Source organism: Protopterus annectens, chromosome 7.part0, assembly GCF_019279795.1.
Source record: "Protopterus annectens isolate FY-2018-M chromosome 7.part0, PAN1.0, whole genome shotgun sequence".
In the NCBI taxonomy this organism is placed as follows: Eukaryota; Metazoa; Chordata; order Ceratodontiformes; family Protopteridae; genus Protopterus; species Protopterus annectens.
In genome coordinates this window covers 1,845,556,891-1,845,579,120 of record NC_056739.1, presented here as the reverse complement: position 1 = coordinate 1,845,579,120, position 22,230 = coordinate 1,845,556,891, and positions in this window count along the sequence as shown.

Here is a 22,230-nt window from a genome sequence, read left to right as displayed (position 1 = left end):
ATTGTTTTATTTAATAGCAAAATGCAACTGCAGCCTTTTAAGAAGACTGTAGATCTGGGCATGTTCTCAGTTTGTACTTGCTAGACCATAGTAAAGTATTTCAAATCATGTATGAGAAGCAGTGGAAACAGACACAAATGTAGGTATAAGGTGGAAATAATTACTTTAGAATAGAAATGTTTATAAGCAACTCCCTTTGTAGAATTTGTCTTCCAGAAATACAATCCCTTAGTGACATTTAAAGAAGTATGACATTTATGACAATATAAATATTATAATAATTAATATTTCTTTACCTGCACTAGGCAGAGGTCAAGTATTAGTACAGTTCTATTGCCATCATGTGACATTTGTGCATTGTATGGCGTGTGACAACAAACTCTTCTTAAAGATTAAGCTAGTCTTGCTTTCCATTTCTCATTTGTACTTCAAGAGAAAATTGCAATGCATGACAAGTGAATGAATGGACTTTGTGGAATATTTCATTGTACCTAGTTTGTTGAAAGCTGAAGAAATAAATGTGCATTTAAGTAAATGATGGGGTGTCCAGATGTACATTGCTCGTTAATGGTTGATTGAAGATGTTATTCACTGATAAGGTTGAAAATAATGGTGACATTTATACATGTGCAATGTTATCAGCTGAAACGCATGTAATGATGTAGGTATGTTTGGATGGACTTTTATGTTTGTTATGTACATGATGTCTGCTGTTATATTTGGCCTGCTGCTGCATATGTCTGTCAGGCATTCTGCAGTGTCAGCAATGTTTTTTTTGGGGGGGGGGGGGTTGTACTTAGTGTGTATTGTAGGCAGACCTCAGGGATGGTTACGTTTATATGGTAGGGTGCAGATGTGTTGGGATGCATCTGCTTCCATTTATTATCCATTTGTATTTTGTACTTTCTAGGTTAATTTTGAAGGTTTGATATTTGGGATATTATTTTGTTTGTGGAGTTTTACATAACCAGAAAAAAAAAGGTTATAATATTAATTATAAATGATTACATGATAGACAAGTTCTTATTTTGTAGTCCTTATAATTGCATGCTAATCTTCTTCATTGCTTAGGTTACAACTTGCGCAGTTCTGGATAAAATACAGATTGTCCTCCTGGAAGATGTTACGGAGTATGAGCTCCTTCACACTCACAGCCTACTGGGTTTTGGTATCCACAGCAGGCACAAGTGAAGGAGTAAAGTCTTATCCTAAACTAAAAGACTTTATTAAATAGCAGATGATTCTTTCATATGAAACTCTAATCTTGCAAATGCACAAACGAACCTAGCAAACAAATCATTTCATATTTGCTGGAATCAGTAAATGATATACTACCTGATACAGAAACAGAAATATAAATTCTAGTTTATCTGGTGAAGAGACAGCTAAACAAGGCATCAATCTATACCCAAGATATTTCAGGAGCAATACAGCTAGCTGTGTAAGTATTATTTTCTCCAGTGGAGTTCTGAGTTTTGATAAGTTTCACCGAAGTGCCTGCAAATGAGCTTCATTTTATAACCTTGCGTATCAGCACCTCAATCTACTTCTGGATTTGTGTAACTGTGTCAAATCTATCAGAATATTATGTTTCTGAGTTATCCCTCAACTGAAAGCAGAGTCCATTTGGCCATGGGATAAGTTATTTCCCTGGTATGCTTATTTGTTCAGCAAAAATAATATATAAATAAAACGCTATCAGACTTTGAATTATCCTGTTGGAAGTCATGGTGGCACATATACTTGTTATAGGTTCATAGGTTCATAGTAGTTTACTAAGCTAGCGGCTCTAGACCCTTTACAAGTCTAGCCATGTTAATCCAAAATATCCCCATTTGTTCTTTTTTGGGTATTTCTCAGAACAAATTTATGAACAGAGTGGGCCTGTGATCAACACCAGCTACCCTGTCCATGAGGGATATGGGTGTCACCCAAGGGGTGAATTTGCAGTCTCCCATCCAATTTTGTAGGTTGTACTTGAATAGAGTAAGTCGGAAGCTCTGTTTTACATGAACAGGGAGTCTATTCCAGACAAACGGAAGTCTCTGGGAGACATATCTGTCTCTCCAGCATGATCTGATAATGGCACAAGCTAGGTTGATATCCCTAGAGCGAGTGACTGTTGAGCCATTTGACTTGTGGATGTGCAGCATTTCGATTAGGGCAGGGTTGAAGATTGCCCTATAGTCCAGGCATAAGTCACCTCTCAGTAGCATATAAGATAGAGAGTAAAGTGACAGGGCTTTCAGCCTGTCTATGTAAGTCATGGTTTGGAATCCTTGTATTTTCTTTGTAAGAAACCTCTGAGTCTCTCCAGCCACTGGAGGTGTCTGGTGAGGTACAGGCACAAGGGTGCATTATACTCTATTAGTGGTCTGATGAGGGTTGAAATTATAACATCCCTTGACCTGGATGCCATGCTGTTGCTTATGAGGTGCAACCTTATCATAAGTCTCAGCTTCCTTCATACTGCCAAGCAGATGTGGGATGTGCTAGCTGTAAAACCAGAAAAGGTCAGAATAAAAGGTGAGAAATGCATTCCCAAAGCAGAATCGATTTCACATAGGATCATAGGATCACAGGAGATTACTATGGCCCTGGGGCCCTTACAAGCCTAGCCAAGAGTGTATCCCCAAAAAGAAACCTCAGTCGGCACCTGTCATCCCTGTCAGTGAGGGACACAGGTGGAACTCCTGGGACAAATTTGTGGTTTTCCATGCACTCATCAAGGTTGCACTTGAAGAGGATCAGCGAGGTACTCTGTTTGACATGTAAGGAAAGTCTATTCCAGAGACGGGGCAGCCTCTGGGAGACAAACCCTCTTTTCAGCAGGTTTTGTTGATGCTGCATATTAGATTCAGGCCTTTTGAGTGGGTACTGCATGAGGTGTTAGACTTACAGAAGGCAGGGTCCGAGATTGCCTTGTAGGTGAGACACACATCACCCCTGAGCAATCTGTGCGATACTGAATAGAGTGATAGTGATTTGAGCCTGTCTGCATAGGACAGGTGTTGGAGGCCATGGATTCTCTTTCTGAGGTATTTCAGTGGCCTTTCCAGCTGGTGCAAATGTCGGGAGAGGTACATATCAAATGGGGTGTTGTACTCAATTATTGGTCTAATGAGGGAGTAGTTTAGAGAGGTAATAACCTCCTTTTTTGGGATGCAATCCCTTTACATATGAGATGAGCCAAGTAAAAGGCTTTTTTGACCACTGCCGCTACGTGATGGCTAAATGTGAGGCTGTTGTCAACCTGAGTTCCCAGGTCTCTCACCACAGGTTGTGTGCTTAGGGTGATTGCCATTTATGTGGTAATCAGTAAGGTTTGTGTTACTGCTGAATGGTATGATGATGCATTTTTTTGCATTTAGCTTGAGGCCATGACTTTGGCACCAGTCATTAGTTGCTGTGAGACCCTCTTGCAGTATGTTAATATCATCTGGGGAGTCGATCTCAGCACCCAACTTACAGTCATTCACAAACTAGATCAGCCACAGGCCTTTTGTCTTTGCCTGGACCTCTGAAAAGTAGATGCCAAATAGTAGGGGTCCCAGGAAAGATCCCTGGGGAACTCCACTAGCGGCAGGTCTGCTATTGGAAATGGAGCCACCTATTTTGACTTTGAGGGTCCTGTCATTGAGTTAGTTGTCCACCCACCTGATGAGATTGGGATTTACGCCAAGTTGTATTAGCTTTTCGATGACACCTGAGTGGGGAATTGTGTCAAAGGCCTTGGCCAAGTCAAGGTAAGCTGTATGCAATGACTTTCTCTCATCCAGGGCCTTGGTGACAGTCTCAAAGAAGTCAACCAGGTTCAACAGGCAAGATCTGCCCTTGATGAATCCGAACTGGGTGGGGTCAAGTGCTTGGAAATTGCCTATGTCCTTGTTTATGAGATCCATAATAATACACTCCACATCTTTACAGATCAAACTTTTCAAGCTAATAGAGCAGTAGTTTCCAGGGTCAGAAGGGGCACCACATTTGTGCAAGGGGATGACAATGGCAGTTCTCCACTCTGCTGGAATGAAGCCTGTACTTCAGCTGTGGTTGAATAGGGTGCTCAGTGGCAAGCCAGTTCTTGCAGGAGATGGTGAAAAATACAGCCTGGGATGCTATCAGGTCCCATGGAAGCTGTGTGCTTTGCCTTGGATAGGGCCTTTAGCACTTGATCTACGAAGATATGAGGTGCAGGACAAGTATTGGGGATGTCGAAAGGGACTTTGGGGGGACAGGGGGTGAAGTTTGTACTCAACCTATCTGCTAGCAGGTTGGCTAAGTCAACAGCATCGGTGCAAGTGATACTGTTAAGTTCTAATTTGGAACAAAGCTGGGCTTTGCCATAGATGTTCCTAATGTAACTGAAGAAAACTTTGTGGTTTCCCTTTGTTTCAGAGGCTAATTTTGATTCATAATTGGCTTCGGAGGCTTTCACTAGTTATCTAATTTGCTTGTTGAGGCTATGGAGGGAGTTTTTCCAATTTGGAATATGTTCCTTTTTTACCCTTGGACAACAGTTTCTTCCTTTTGTTGTAATCTGTACCTGTTCTCTTAACCAAAGCCTCCATAAACATTCTTCTTCCTCTTTCTCAACCTCTCATCACTTTCTCTTTACACTAATGGTACTGCTACATTCAAATTCTCATTGTAAATAAATGTAACATACACTCTATATTGTATTATATTCTCCTTTCTGGCAGTGTATATATTTTGTCTATGATATCTTTTGGAATTTATCTTTGTTGAAGATGTTTTTATACTTTTTCATTATTTGTGGAACATGTTTTGTTATATTTTTCATTATTTTTGGAGCTTTTCTCACTGGGCCTCCACTGAAAATGGGTTGCTGACCCAGTGGACTTTCCCAGTCAACAAATGTCAATAAATAAATATAAAGCCTGTTGATAGAGGATGTCCACCAAAACAGGTTTGTGTTTCCTTGAGGAGCAGATTTTAGTTCTATTGGATATGGCATAGTCCATGCAGTTGTACAGGTGCTTATATACTGCACTGGTGTACTGTTCATCATAGTTGTCTGCATCTTTTGAGGGGGTGGTGGGGTGAAGCTACAGATACCCTCCCTTAGGAGGTTGTAGTCAGCTTCTGAGAAGTTCTTTACCTTGATTATGGTTGGGGGGGATAGGAACTTCGAATGAGACAGTTTAATGATCTGATCTCACCGAGGAAGAACATACTATGGGAGTGGTGCAGCAGTCACCCATGTTTGTAAGAAGCAAGTCCAGAATGTTATCTCCCCTTGTGGGGGACGAGATGAGCTGGTCTAGTGCATTAGAATTGATGAAGTAAAGGAATCATTGAGTGAGTACATTAGTGCAAGAATAGTTCACCCAGTCTATGGTGGGGTAGTTGAAGTCACCAAAGATCAGGGTGTTAGGGAGTACCTTAATGGAGTGAAATAGATCCAGGTAAGAGGAGTGGGTGTCCTGAGTCAATGAAGAGGGTCTGTAGCTGGCTTTAACTTGGATGGATGTCTTGCCAACTGTCAGTTGCACCTGGCATAGTTCCACTCATCTCATTGCTAGAAAGGGGTTGATATAAATGGTTATCTACTGTGGGGTCCCCCTTGTAGGGTACTGAAGAAATCAAGAGAAGGAGTAAATGGCAAATGACGATAATGGAGTGAATAATAATGGGGATCAGGGAATAAAGCTGTTCTGGTATGAAGATGGGGAATAAAACTGAAAGGAGGTATTTCCTTCTCACCAAGGTAGAAAGCAGGGCTATAAGAAAGAAATGAAACATCATTATCTGCCCAAGTACACATGACACAAACAGATACAATAAATAAGTGCCTCAAATGTAATCTAGAGTGTATAACAGGACTTTCAGATACTATGCACCATCACTGATTTGATGCAAAACTGTTATTTAACTCGTTAAAACTTAGTGATGCCGCCAAGTTTTGCTATTTACAACCTACTGATATCTCTAGGTGTCTAAAATTGCCTACTAATATTTACATTAATAATTCTAAAACCATGCTGCATACAAGTTATTAAAAAATGTCATCTTATAAGTTGCATGATGGACAATACAACTGCATTAATACTTGGTGTCTGCTTAGTGCAAGTAAAAAGATATTAATTATTGTAATATTTATATTGTCGGTTTCATATTCTGTAAATATCGGTACAACCACTGGCACAGACATAACTGCTTAGCCTCCTATGAATGTTCTCATCTTGGCGAACAAAACGCTGCTCATGTGAGTAATGTAAGTGGTTGCTGAGATACTGCAAGTTGTTTGCAAAACACTGCACATTTAATAGTTGCTATGTTTACTATGTCTTACAGAACCTAAAGAATACTACCACTATAAAAATAGCTTGTGCTGAAGAGTTTGCCATTTACACTTCTTTAGTAACCCCATGGTTCCAAGATAGGCACATTTTCTTGAAATCTGAGGATATGATTTGAATTTTTCAAAACGCTTAGGCTCTGCCCATTGGAAGTTGCAGTGCAATCTTCTAGAGCTCCACTGGAAGGAAAAGTTAAGTGCTTATCTATTTTACTCTTAGAAAGGCAGACTGGTCTACAGGCCCTTTTCAGCTTCAACTGGGTCTAAGTCCATGATATGTAGAGCTAATTAAAGCTGATAAGCACACATGAGTAATGGTGAATATAGCAGAAGATGATGAGTGAGTAAAGACTGTAGATGCTGTTGTGTGTGTGTGTGTGTATGTGTGTGCATGTGTGCGTGCGTGCGTGCATGTGTGCGTGTGTGTGTGTGTGTGTGTTTGAGAGACAGCAGGAGAGAGAGCAAGAAAAAGTGAGAGTGGTAGTTCACCTTAGAAAATGTTGACTACATTAGGTATAATGTAGCTCCAGCTTTAACAAATGACATCTCAGTGCTCTTCTTTCTGTAATAAGTCAATGAAAAGACACAAACGCTGACAAGGTATGGCAGTTATGATTACGATGTTAATTTGGGAACTGACAACTGCTAAAAGCTATGTTTCTGTTGAGAATGAGTAAAGATTACAGCAGCACAAATATGAGGATTTGGGGCTTCAGGAAAGTTGAGAGTAGTGACTTGATACTGCAAAATGCATTTTATATCATAAAGAATTAGATGTGGGAAGAATCACATGGAAATAAAAAGACAAATGTATTTTTTTAAATAAGAAAACACAAACAGCTGAACTGGAAAGTAGAGCATATAGTATACATTAAACAGATTAATAGAGTCAGTAAAAGATGGACAAGAAAGGTTGGGAAGAAAATATTAGAGACCTAGGGGCACAATCAGAAAGTGCCCAGAGATTATCAGAGTAGGCACACATACAGGCTGGTAATAGAGAGATATATAAAAATTAAAATAGATGGAGAATGTGGCATATAGTCGAAGTCTTAAGTGATTATGAAAAATCTGAATGTTGGGATTCTAATGCTCTGGCAGAAACAAGACTTCTATTCCTTCAATGTTGTGCTGTATTTTTTCATAGCAAGCCAAGCTCTTGAACAAATGGTTGGGAAGCATATATTAATAGCACTTGGCTGATGGCTTATACAGTGGCTGAGCTGTAGATGTGGGGGCTTTTTGAATTATAGCATGCTACAGTCTTCCTTTCTAAATCAATTATTAACTAACATTACATTAACAAGGCTGGTCTGTCTGAAACTGGAAGCAAAGCTCTCTTTACCAAAGACTGGACTAGACAGTCAAGAGGAGAAGGTAAACACTTGCACTACACCACACTCATCACATAGTCCCTCAAAACCTACACCACCAAAACACACACATAGAGCATATAGTATACATTAAACAGATTAATAGAGTCAGTAAAAGATGGACAAGAAAGGTTGGGAAGAAAATATTAGAGACCTAGGGGCACAATCAGAAAGTCCATTCTAGACTGTCACAACTGTCTATAATTCATAATTATTCTATTCTCCTTACCTCCTCTTTTAAAAAAATAAATTTAAAGAATAAGTAGAATGCTTCTTATTTGAATGTATAATTTGTTTCATTGTCAGTCAAATGTTCTGTAACATGTGCTTGAGTTTTTTTCCCGGGCTCGCTGAAAATGGACATGCATCCAGTCGGATCCTCCCGGTCAACAAATGTAAAATAAATAAAATAAATAAAATAGAAACACAAAACACACACCTACATTCACGGAGGCTCTCAATAAAAACCTGCCCAAGCATCAGGGACATCCAAAGCATAAACGCAAGTAAACTCCACCCCCCAACACAACCCAAATGACACATAGCCCACAAACTCAGTGTGCCACTCAACCACAACCCATAAGGCATAACAACATACCCAACACTCTAGTCATAGGTGACTCTATAGTCAGGCACACTGATGTTCCACTCACTAGACTAAACAAGGAGAAAGTTACTGTCAGCTGCCTGTCAGGTGCCAAGATCTGCCACATAACGCATGCACTCAGGTCACTCCACAATAAGTACAAATATGACACTTTCATTGTCCATGTTGGTGTGAATGACCTGAGATGTACCTCCCTGGACTACATGAAAAGAGATATGGAGGAGCTCTCCGATCTTGTATCCCAGGCAGGTATGACCCTAACCCTGAGTAGCATCCTGCCATCACCCAGAATGATACCACAGTACAAGGACAAAATGATTGACTTCAACAATTGGCTAAGCTTCTGGTGTCATTCTAAGGGGATCCAGTATTTGTCTGCCTGGGATGACATGATCGACAGTCCATGATGCTTTGCCAGAGATGGCCTGCACCTGTCGCCCTTAGGATTCCGGATACTGGCTAAGGCTCTTGCCATCCCTATAGTGCCTTTTTTAGGCAAGGTTCAAATGACAAATTCACCACCGTAACAGGTACAAGCAAGCAAAATCTGAGGGTAATGCTACTCAATGCTAGAAGTCTAAACCTCAAAATGCACTCACTCGAGGCACTCCTTAAAATGGAGAACATTGATATCTGTGCAGTGACAGAGACCTGGTTCAAAGCTCCAGAGAGCACCCCTGCATTACCAGGCTTCAATTCATACCACACCTTTCGGCCACCTAACCCAGAAAGAAGCACTAAAGGTGGAGGCGTGTCCATATTCATTAAGGATATCCACACCTCCAGGCTAGTTGCACAGCATAATGCATCCAAGATTATCCAAGTGCAACTAACTCTGGGCAAGACCGCAATCTAAATTGTAGCTTGCTACAGACCCCCCACCATGCCCCAGGATTCACACTCCTCATTTCTTGATACACTGGAAAGTATTAGGGTACAACCCAACACCCTAATAATGGGTGATTTCAACTACCCCACCATTAACTGGGAAAACTACTCATGTACCAACTCTTGCTCAACGTTTTCTAGAATTCATAAATTCCAACACCTTGGATCAACTTATTCACACCCCCACCAGGGGCAGCAATATCCTAGACCTGGTCATTACCAACATGGGAAACCGGTGTTCCACACCAGAGGTCAATTCCTCGTTGGTCAGATCAGACCACAAGCTAATCAGCCTAGACATCCACATTCCACCCCCAGCCCCAATTAGGGAAACCATCGTAAAAAACTCCTCAAAAGCCAACTTCACACTTCTTAAGACAGAAGTGGCAAACTTTGTGACACCCATGCAGACGGATAATAGAGGTATGACTGCTGAATCCTACACAAATGCACTTTATAAGCACTTACACAAGTGCATGGATCATGCTATCCCTAATAGAACCAAGATGTTATCCTCCAAAAAAAGGAAGCCAATCTGGTGGTCCTCTGCCATAAACAAACTCTACAACAGAAGAAAGAAACTGTTGCAAAAAAGAGTAAAATCCCATGACTGGAGGAATTCCCTGGTCAACTTCAGTAAGAAGCTGAGATCCCTCATAAAATCCTCCAAAGCTAGTTATGAAAGTAAAATTGCCACTGACTCTAAAGACAACCACAAAGCATTCTATAGCTATGTCAAGAATCTAAATGGGAGCACTCAGATCTGCTCTGAGTTACAGCATAATGGCACTAAATATACAGAACTAACTGATATTGCCAAGATCCTAGCAGATAGGTTCAGTGCTAACTTTACCCCCTTCTCACCCCCTAGAGGGCCCATCTCTATACCGGAAGAATGCAAAGTTCCTATAATCATGGCTGCACAGGTAAAAAACACACTCTCCAAAGCCAAGAACACAGCATCCATGGGACCTGACAATATCCCAGGCTGTGTTCTACACGAACTACAGAATGAACTGGCACCCTACCTAAGTACCATGTTCAATCATAGCCTCACCTCAGGCTTTGTACCCACTGAATGGCGCACCGCGACAGGTATCCCACTCCACAAAGGGGGAGCCACGACGGACCCCGGTAACTACCGCCCCATTAGCCTGATGAGCCTGGTCTGCAAGACCATGGAATGTATCATCGTGGAACTCATAAACAAAGACATTGGTAATCTCCAAACTCTGGACCCTACTCAGTTTGGATTTGTAAAAGGCAGATCATGTCTCCTAAACCTGATTGACTTCTTTGAAGCAGTCACCAAAGCCATAGATGAGGGTAAAATGGTTCACACAGCTTATCTAGATCTCGCCAAGGCTTTTGACACCATCCCCCACTCTGGAATTATAGATAAGCTCACTAAACTAAGTATAAATCCCTATGTCACAAGATGGGTTGCCAACTGGCTCACAGACAGAACCCACACTGTGAAAGTAGCGGATTCCAAATCCGACATCAGACCAGTGACAAGTGGAGTACCACAGGGTTCAGTCCTGGGTCCTCTCCTGTTTGATATCTACTTCTCTGAAGTGCAGGCCAACACAGAAGGTCTTTGGCTAACAAAGTTTGCAGATGACTGCAAACTAGGAGCCATAATCGAAACTCCTAACGATGTGGACAAACTACAAAAGGGCCTCACTGAGACAGATACTTGGTGTCAAAACCATGGCCTGAAGCTCAATGCCAAAAAGTGTATTGTCATCACCTTTGGTAAAAACTCTGTACCCATGAACTACCACATAGCTGGTAGTCTACTTAATGCCGAAAATGTGATAAGAGACCTTGGGACACAGGTGGACAGTAGTCTCTCCTTTGATAATCACATCGCCACTGTGGTCAGGAAATCCTTCTATGTGGCTCATCTCATCACAAAAGGATTCTCATCCAGAAAAAAGAGGTCATTGTTCCCCTCTACTCATCACTCATTAGACCCATTATAGAGTACAACGCCTCTTTTGGTATGTACCTCACAAGACATCTACAACAACTGGAAAGACCACAGAAATACCTCACAAAGAGGATTACTGGCCTCAAACAGATGCCCTATGCAGACCGTCTCAAAAAACTACAGCTTTACTCCATCACATATCGCCTACTCAGGGGCGATCTCTGCCTAACATACAAAGCTATGTCAAACCCAGAGCTGTTGGACATGCTCCACTTAAAGAAATCCCAATCCCTCCGAGCTACACACTCTAGGGACCATAACCTTGTCACCACAATAAACAGAACATGCTGGAGGGATAGATTCCTGTCCCAGAGACTTCCCATACTCTGGAAAAGACTGCCTATCTATGTCAAACAGAGCTCCTCATTAGCACTCTTCAAGAAAAATCTTGTTGATTGGAGGGGAAATGGGAAATTCACCGCGGGGATCACTTCTGTGGCTCTGCTTGACAGGGGCACAGGAACATAATTTTCTTGGGTGGCGAAAGCCAGGGTACATTTTTTGGCTAGGCTTGTATGGGCCCTATGGCCGATAGCCTAGTACCAACCTATGAACCTATGGTTGTTGCATGTGTAATAAATGAGTCTATGGATGCTAATAATCCTATATGAGGTAATGTGGGCTTTTACTTTTGGTCTTCTAGGAAGGAATGTTAGAATGCAAAATGAGTCCAAGCCCACCACTAAAATGAATTAGTGTTCTGTTGACGGCAGCGCTTTAAAGACGCAATTGCTTAAGCATGTGTTGTAAACATTTTATCTAATTTTAGTGGTCTTCTTCATTTTTAAAATATCCTTGGAAGCTGTTCTTGTTTTGTGCTTACCTAGCTTATTTCCACTTTATCAAATTAAATTTATTCAAAAAGTATGACACAGACTAAGTCATGCTACAGGAGTTGCATATAAGTTTATTAAGTATCTTACAGGATCATAAGACTGTAATTTCAGTGGACTGTTTGGCTGAAGCTGTTTAACCAACTGTAGGGTTGACAAAGCTATTTCAAATAAGGATTCATGAATATTAATCACGCATTTCCCCAAAGGAGAATAATGTAAAAAAATCCACTGAAAGCAGCTTTCAATGAAAAGTAAGGAAAGCTTTTTGTTGCAGGGGTGGGCCACCCCTGCACCACCCCATATATGGAGGGAGACCCTCCCCTAACCTCCACATTCCAAGCCCAAGATCACACAGCAGTGGAGAAAGGGCAACAGTTACTGTTCACTGAAAGTGGCTTTCAGTGAACTTTCACTCACAACACTGTCAATCACCAAAATATCAGTCAAACTATTTTCATGTCATCCAAAGGGACTACAGGCTGCTTAACTTTATCGTATGGTATGGAATACAATAAAGTAATTAAAGAAGTAAAAATTTTGGAATATCCCAATTCCAGTAATGTATGAGAGTCATTGTAGAAATGAGTTGCTATGGAGAGGTCCAAGCAAATTTCAAAATTTGTTAAACTGATTTAAATGAAGTTGGAAACAAAAGTGCAGTGTAAAACTGTTGTCTGTGTTCTTCTGACCTTTATTGCAACTTAGTCACTAGTCTTTCATCAGTAAAACATTTCAGAATCGTTCTGTAACATGCTGTTATTTCTAAGAATAGTGACACTGTGAAAGAACTCCTAGCCTCTGATGAGATATTATTCAGCATTCCTAAAAGGAATGTGCAACACATGAAACTCAACCATCTGAGCAAGACAGTGACATATTCACATACCCCACAGACTGCACATTTCTACCCAACCAAGTGTTTAATAGAAACCTTTACATAAACTTTTGTTTTGAGACTCGTACATTAATTTATTTACCTGAAATGGACCCAAAGTGCAAAATGTAGATTAAAATTCGATTGTGGACAACCAACATTTTTTTAGTGACTAGATAAGACATTGCTAAAGGGAAAAGTAGTTTGTGGAATGGTTCAAGAAACAATACTAAAGCTGGTCATTAGTAAAGTATATATATATATTCTATATATATATATATATATATATATATATATATATATATATATATATATATGTATATATATACACACACATGTAAGAGCAGAAGAGTGAATGTGATGAACAGATGGGGTTTGAATTCCACTGCTGACTCCAAATATGGCAGGAATGGGTGTTGGCCGTAAATCTTGTCTAGCAGTTACCAAAAGATATGACAGATTTGTGGAGTTTAAATAAGAAAGGGTTATGCGTACAGAACAGTACTACAGTTGCAAAACAAAATGTGTCATATGGATGGACTGATGTCAGGAAAAAAAAAACTTATTTGTATTTGTTCTTATTTCTAATTACTTTTGTTGCTGATTGAAACCTCATGATGAAAGCAAAGCCCACGTCTGTGATCAAAAACCCTTGTTTCATATTTTGTTGCAAGTCAAAATCTAAGCCAAATAACTAACCCTAGTTCAACAGAAAGAAAAGTGCATCAGCAGCAGGTCTTGTTCAAAATACTTCATAGGGTTAAATAGATTTCCAAGTCCAAATGCTAGTCTCAGACCAAAGTTAAAAGGACAGCAATAGCAGTTTTGGCTCAGTATGATCCACATAGGTAATTAAGATGTTCAAACCACAAACAGACTGTATCTTTCCTTTTTTTAAAGGTGCTGGAATTCATAGACAGTTTCATTCCTTGCGGGGTAATTCATCTTGTCAATAAAATCGTGAGAATGGCAATAGTAAAGAATTTTATATTAATCAGGTCTATATTATTAAAAGAAAATGGTTATAAATTCCAGACAGCTAATGACATACAAACTTAGTTTCATTTTTAAACCCAAAACATGTATCGGTGTGTCTTTTTTAGACAACCAAAGATTTTCAGTATCAGAACTCTGAAATATATTAGAATAGAAAGAATAAGATTTGTCTAGCTGCATTAATTTGATGTTGAGTCAAATTCATTGCAGAGTTCTACAAATATCATAAAGACAGGGTACAAAAGATTGGAAGTACGGTTTATGAATGAAGGTAAAAAGATAACAATGACCTGCAAATAGCAAGACGGGCCTGTTGATGGTTATTTAATATGGTCTTGCTGAAGATACATTACAACAGGGCTGTGAAGTAAACAAGGTGGATTCCTCATGGACAGAGGAAATAGCTACAGCTGAAAGCAGAATGTTAGAGCAACTGGTAAAGTTTCATCCTTAGTTTTATGTCTAGTTCAGTTTTTCCATCTCTAGAGGGAAACCTATGAAGAAAATCAACATTTAAAAACACAACTATTAAGGATAGAATGTTATTTAAACATTTTATAAAAATTCACAGAAAGACAATCGTAAGTACATAAAATATGAAAAGGAGGTATATGCTTTAGATTTGTACAACAAAGAATTCAAATTCAGTAGCAGAGGAAATCCCTTCTGATGAAATTAAGTAGGGAAAAATAACATCATGCAGAGTAAAATAAGAACGTGGCCTGGCAAAATAAGGAAGGCGATTTTTTAAAGAAGAGTGGAACATCATTCCGAGTGTTACAGATACAAGAGAAGTAACATTATTAAAAAGCATCCTAGTGGAAAGACCTTTGAATACACCACGTGTTATCATGTAAAAAAGAGTTATACCTGCAATGCTAGAGAAAGTAAAGAAAATAAATGAACTAGAATAATCTGTCTTTCTCAGAATGGGGTTTATTCAATTTTGGCTGGAATGATATGAGGGGCTAAACTAGAGTTGGAATCTTCTGCATGACTTCTTGTTTGCACTTCTGTCATCTGTATTTGTCTACATTAACAGTATATCTTATTCTGTTTAGTATTTTATGCATCTCCATTTCTGAATTTATAAATGTTTACTTTAAAAAACAGAACCATAATTAAAGTAATTTAAAGTATACACATTATTAGTACATTACACAAAATAAATCACATTTCACACTTTGGCAATAGAGGTAAATATAAACATCAGGTTAAGAAAATACTGTACTAAACCATCTAACTGCTTGGTTTAACTGCCACAAAAATGGTGTTCCTTTATTATTATTATTATTTTTTTTTGTTGATTGCATAAGTGCGCAGAAGATAAAGAAGTGTATTCCTTCCTAGACAAGCCCCATAAGCTGATTATGTATCTTTTCAGAATGTCAGTCTAGTTTCAATCATAGCTTTTAGTTCATATTGCTTGTGCAGTTTCTGAAAACATGCTGGGATCCTTCTCATCTGAAGTATTGGACATGATGTCTCTGAAACCGAACCATTTGTTTCAAAACAAATGCATGTATGTTTCACAAAATTGGTTATGTGTCAGTTCAAAAAAACAGCACATTAAAGCAATACTCTACTGAGTATCATCCAGAGAAAAAGATCCACTTAAGTTTTTATCAGTTAGGGTATGACTGAGGACCACTTTTATAATTGCTGACCCGTCAGTGTAACATAGTTCATGATACTATGCTGTCATTCTACTGTGCCTATAGATGGTGGAGGATGGAGTAGGGGTTACATGGTAGAAAATAAATGACCTGTAACTCCCACAGGACACCAAATATTTCATGATTAAAATCAGTGAGTTCATGCACCATTATTTAGTTTGTTTGTCTTAAGGATATCAGAGGCTTGTGCTTATTAAGTTGATGGATTGCTGTTTACATCATTTATTTGTGGTTCTGTTTTATTCCATTCTCAGCAAAACAAAGTGGCGGCAAGCAGTTTTCTATGAAAGATGCAGTTTGTATGAATATAATACTGAAAGAAATGAGTACAGTCAATTACTGTCAAACATATTTAGCTCTAAGAATGCTGTTTAGTACTGTGATTGTACACTGAACAAGAAATCTTTGCTTTGGTTGTACATCAGATTTTCATTCAAAATAAATGAAATACACACCAATATCTTACTGAAAAATTGCCAGAGTGAGCAAAAAGACAATCCTTGGCAGAGTCAATGGGAAATATCAGCTATAGGCATGTAATAGCAAGGGTGGTATTCATAGTCATTTACGCAAATGCGTTTAGGCTATCTGCAATGTTTGTGAATGATTACAGCAGAGCTGCAATTCATAGAGGCCATTTATGCTTATGCACAATTACCTCAAATGAGCCTATTCAAATCTACTAATAATGAGATGTAAATAAGGAATGATGTAACTCATTGTATGTTAATGAAGTTTTCTCTACACCATTTGCGATTTATAGCAAGATTTTCACACTTGTTCTCAGATACATTATATAAAGGGACGTCTTGCCAAATCTGAGTTACAATCCATGATAATGCTTTCACTTGTTGCTAGTTTTGCTGTTTTCAGGGGTAAGTTGCTTGTCTTAGCTGTGACAAATCTGCTTATACCCAGCGGCACTCACTGGTCAAGAAGGTGAAAATATAAACAAAGGATAACTCATTATAACTTTGACAATCAGGAAATCCTTGATAGGTTCAAAGTGGACAGGAACATTATAAAGGTGTTAGTGGGAATGTCTGACTCCCATAAGAGCAGTGGAGGAATACGTGGACTTCCTATCCCTGCGGAAACTAAGGTATGTATAACCCTAACCATACTTGCCACGGGGATCTTCCAGAGACAGACTCAATACTTCTGTCTCAAGGATACTGCAGCAGTTCCTGGGTGCATGTGTAGATCAGCACATTTATTTTCCAGTGTCACCTCAGGACTGAACCAAGACTATGAGTGCCATTTATGGGGTGGCACATTTACTTGAGGTACTCAGTGTGATAGATTGCACCAATGTTGCAGTTAGGTACCCTTCTGGTCTACAGGGTGAGTGGTACCACAATAGGAAGAGCTACCATTGCATCAATTGCCAGGTAGTATGTGATGCATGGGGGGTGCATCATCAATGTCTCTGTCCAGCATCCTGGCAGTGCCCATGATTCCCATATATGGCACACTAACTCACTGTACAACCTCTTCTGGCATGGTAGGATGCCCAGTGGCCATCTTTTTAGTAACTGGAAATATATATATATATATATATATATATATATATATATATATATATATATATATATATACTCATGTTAAAATGTACTGCTGAACACTAAACATTTTTGTTTGTTTTATTTACTCATGTTAAAATGTACTGCTGAACACTAAACATTTTTTTGTTTGTTTTGTCTCTCCTTCCCCTTTTCTGTCTGTCTCTCTCTCTCTCTGTTTTAATCAAGTGATGCTAGATTCCCACTGGAGTCATGGATCATGACATCAATGAGAAATCCAAGTGGAGCTGCAGAGGCGATGCATGTCACATTGCTGTCCCAGGCCTGTAGTCTCAACAAAGGGGTCTTCAACCTGAAATGTGTCTGAGGTGCTGTACAGTATGACCCAGCTAGGGCATGCAGGATGTTTAAGGCCTGTGGTACTCTGTAAAATATGATCATGCAATGGTCTAGTGGCTCAAGTGATCCCTGCTGCTTCCAGTTCCAAACCCACTATGACTAGAGATGACAAGCTGGCAGCAATAGTAAGGGACTCCATATGGCAAGCTTGTGCACAGAATATGGATGAGCAGGTAAAGAGATAACATCTAGTCCAGAACTATGTACCATGAAATTTAGGTTAGTGTCTCATTTCTTGTAAAAAACACACAGAGTATAATTGATGCATGCAGGGATCTCTGTAGACTATGCTGTGGAATGCACAGTATGCTAATGCTGTTTATCTGGCATTCGCTCTTATTTTAAAATAATTTTTTCTTTTACAAAAGTTGCTCATATTATTGTTAGTAAGTCCTGCCTGAGTGCTCAGTGAGTCTTCATTGATGTCGTAAGACATCATACAAATAATCACATTTTTCTTTTTTTTTATATAAATAAATTCTGCTGTAGTTCATTACTTAAGTGCGGAAATACTGAACATCCTCAAAATTTCAAATTTCATGAGATAATGCATTGCGATTGAATGAAAATGTATTATACTGTTTTTTTTATATTATGCCAGTTCTCAAATTCTGTTTGCTGCAGTACTGCACATCAGATTGTTTTTATGTTGCCGTACACAATAATTTGTGATTTCAGAGGCATAAAAACTGTCATTTGTGCAGTGGTGAGGGTAAAGTGGCAGCAGTTTAAATTTACATGTCAGGATACCCGTTTTAATCTTTATTTCTCTTATTCTATTTCTCTTGACAATTTTTGAGTATTAATACTTTTATGTTGGAATTAACTGTCACCTGTAAAAATGGTAATGAATATAACATTGCTTTTTTTCACCTTTCTTTGATGGTTTACATAATAGGTTTACAGAGATGAAATGCATACATTTGCAAAGCTGGCCCCCACAAAATATTTTTGGTTGTTGTCTTATTCCCATTCAAGTTAAACATTCAGCTGTGACTTTGAAGGTGAAAGTGTACCGTTACATAATTGTCTGACATGATTTAAAATAACTCAAGATCAAATGAGTCATACACATCTCCTAAAGATAGGCTAGGTGATGGTGCAAGTGATTTTGAAGAAAGGCTACCATGGCAACTGTAAGGTGAGTTGGTCTTGACCTAATTGATGCAGGTGAACTTGACACTGATCTGACAGAGCTGCATGACCATGATTGCGACCATAAATGGTAGGTTTTGCTAGGTGTACATGAATGCTGATGTAGCCTGCATGACATATGTTGTAATTGTTCACCTGGAGTACTTACAGGACTTTCTAAGGCAGCAATTGTGCATCATGTGATCTCTCCTGATGTGTCTGGATATTACATCTTCCTCTTCCCCTTACAAGACTGACTCCATCTTCACTCTGGTTAGTCCTAACTAGTGTATGAATGGAGGGGAACATTGTTGCTTGGTGGGCCACCATACTATGCAACAGCGTGATCATAGCATTCTCCCTATTCTGTGCCATTTCCATGTAGTGCTGGAAATCCTCATGAATACCCTGGAGGACTCTGACCATTTGCAACTGACTCTCTGTGGCAGTGCTCTGAGCTCTAACAATGTCACACCACATTTCCTGTTGGGCAGTAAATGCTTTATGAATTTCCTGGGATAGTTGTAACAAAATTCTTGCACCTGGATCCTCTTTGTAAAGGTTTTTCTGTAGTAATTGTTACTTCTAAATGTCTGCCATCATCCTGGAAGTGTTCGTCTGGGTTTGGAGATACTGGTGTAGACGTTCATGGGTTTTCTCCCTGTACAGGTGTGAGTATAATGTCATCATGTGCATAATTTTGTGATGCACTGTCACTTCCTGCAGAGTTGCTAACATATTGTGGGGTATGAGATCCTGCCATTAAATTTGTGGACTGTCTGCCACTTTTCTTAGGCTGCCTCAGAAATGTAAGTGTGCTATCATCATCATCAACACACATTCTGTTGCTATTGGTATAGTGGAACTGTTAGTTTTTGATGCTGACATTGTAAAAAATTATTTAAAAACATTACTAATACGGAAATACCATACACTACTGTATGCTTATAAAGGAGTGAATGGTACACTTACAGTGTACACTGCCTTTATTGCCATTCTGTGTTATGTATATGGTTAACCTATTAATAATTGATTGCTACATGTTTAATGTGGTCATTCCTTGTCAGCATTCAGTTCTCTGTATCAGTATATGTTACTGTTTTTAAACCAGCCTTCATGAGCAGACATTGGTAATACCCAGTGTCCATACCACTTCTGGTTGTTCCTGTGCCACCATCTTCTATGTCATAGTCATCCCCATGGATGGATAGATGGTATTCCTCACCTAGTGTTTATTGACTATTTGTTAGAAGAACCACCCCCAGTGGTACAGGAAACTGCATTCTGCTTTAAGGTTGCCACCTCTTGCAGTGCTGAAAACTGGACCGAAGCCATGCCCCCTGCACTAACTGTGACTTTACCCAGGTCCAACATATCTCCATCCACATCTACACCTATTTTATGATGAAAATGCATGTGTCATTAGGGTGGAGTAATCCTTTTACTCCATTTTTATGTATAAGAAAACACAACAGTCCTGGATAAAGTCCCCCTTAGAAACAAACAAAATTTCCAAAAAGCACACAAAGGAGCAGCACCACAGCAGATATTCAAGCACACTAATAATTTAATGATTCCAGATAAAAACAGCGAGCGCTTTCACGTTAAAAAAATGTTTCATCAGACTAATCTTGGTTGTGTTACTTTTTTTTTTGTTTTTGTACAGTATCTCAGACTATACCACATCACTTTAGCGATGCTTTTTTTGGAAAAAAAAAAAGACAGAGGATGTTTTTTAACAAACTCTAGCATTTTGTCCATGCCTCTAAACAGAATACCATAGTTTGTACAGCACTTTCTGGACTACCGGAGAACCATTCTGATTTCCAGATAGTCTGGAAAAATATGGGATAGGTGGCAAGCCTGTTCCGCTTGGCCTTGCTTTTCATGTGACCTACCATATCATTGCCCTTTTCTTGCACTGTATTAATACTTGACATTTGCCAGCTGCTGCATTAATGTTGAGAAGTACTTGATTACATCCTTTGGTCTTCTTGGTTTGTTTGGGCCCCCCTTTAGCAAATCAAAGTTTCCTATATGCCCAAAGGAGTGCCATAAGGATGCAATTTTCCTCATGGCTGAAGTCATCCTTTCTCTGCTTTGATCCTTTATTTTCCATTATTACAGCATGTTAAAAAAATACTAGTCACATAATGAAATGTTTTTGATGTAATCAGCTTTTAAACTACAAAACACTAACCAAGTGTGCCTGCCACCCTCATGAAAATATTATTTAACACAAACCATATAATTATATATATAAACATCTCAGTGTAGCCAGGTCAGATTGTGATATATTACTTGCTGTGCATTCACGTCATTAAAGCAATCAGTTTTTGACAAAATATATTCTTCCCTTACCCTTTACCTTTGCAATGTATTCATTATAGTAACATTATTTATTCAGCACTGTCACTCAGAAATTTCATGGTAAAGACACATGTGTGTTGATATCTTTACCACTGCAGTACTGCATTTTTACCATGTATGCACTCGCACTAAATGATACCGAAGTAATAAATCATTTTCAGTGATCCCTAATCCTCTGGTAAGATGAAGTAAAATCATTACATGAGTGCAAATAAGAGTGAGATATATATCAGTATATAACTGTTTTTTTTTTAACATCTGAAGAAGACTTGTAGACGAAAATGCATAAGTTTGTAAGGCGTTAATGTATTTGGTTCCTTGTCATTGTCAAACTTCCTATTAAATATTGAGTGTTGTATGGACGTGACTTTGTGGTCGTTCTTGGAGCAATTATTAACTTTGATTTAAGTATATAACTGTTGTACTCTAAAACTGTTTTCTTTAATGGTCATAAGGAGACACTTTTACAGCATTGTAGATAATAATCCAACAAACAAATGTCACCAGATACCTTCTCCTTGAAAAGAACCAGACACCAGGCAGAGTAAGGTTATAAGCGCTTTCGTTCCCTTTATTCACACTCAATACAAACGGAACTTCATCAGATACAAAACCTTACACACTTCCCCCCTTTTTTATATACAATTCAGCTGCTTAATCACAATCAATTAACTTAAATCAATTAATTAGTTAAATTTGCTCTCAAGTTAAAAACACATTAATATGTTCTTTAAAAATATTTTGCTATGTATAATACATAAATAATTCTCCTATAAAAACACATATATAATAAACATTTCATCTGTTAAAAAATATATATATATATATATATATATATATATATATATATATATACTAACTTAATTGCTTCTATGTTCAACCAATTAAACCATTTTCATCTAATCTCATCTGCCCTTAAATGAAGCAAGCTGCTTAGAGAAATCCTGTCATTAATACCAGGAAAAACTGTAGCATTCAACAACACCTGCCAGTGTTTTTCCCTGTATTCTAAAAAACAGGGCCAATTACCCCCCCTCCTGTCTACCTACCTTTTCCGATACACAGAAGAGGATTTTTTTAAAATCCTTACAATTTATGCTATGTCTAAATAAGGCATTTGTTTTATCTTGTCTCCTAATTGCATAAATGTGTTGGTAAATTCACTTTTTTAACTTCTTTTCTGTTTTTCCTATATAATATGCACAGCATGACTGGCACAGGGCCACATAGACAACTCAT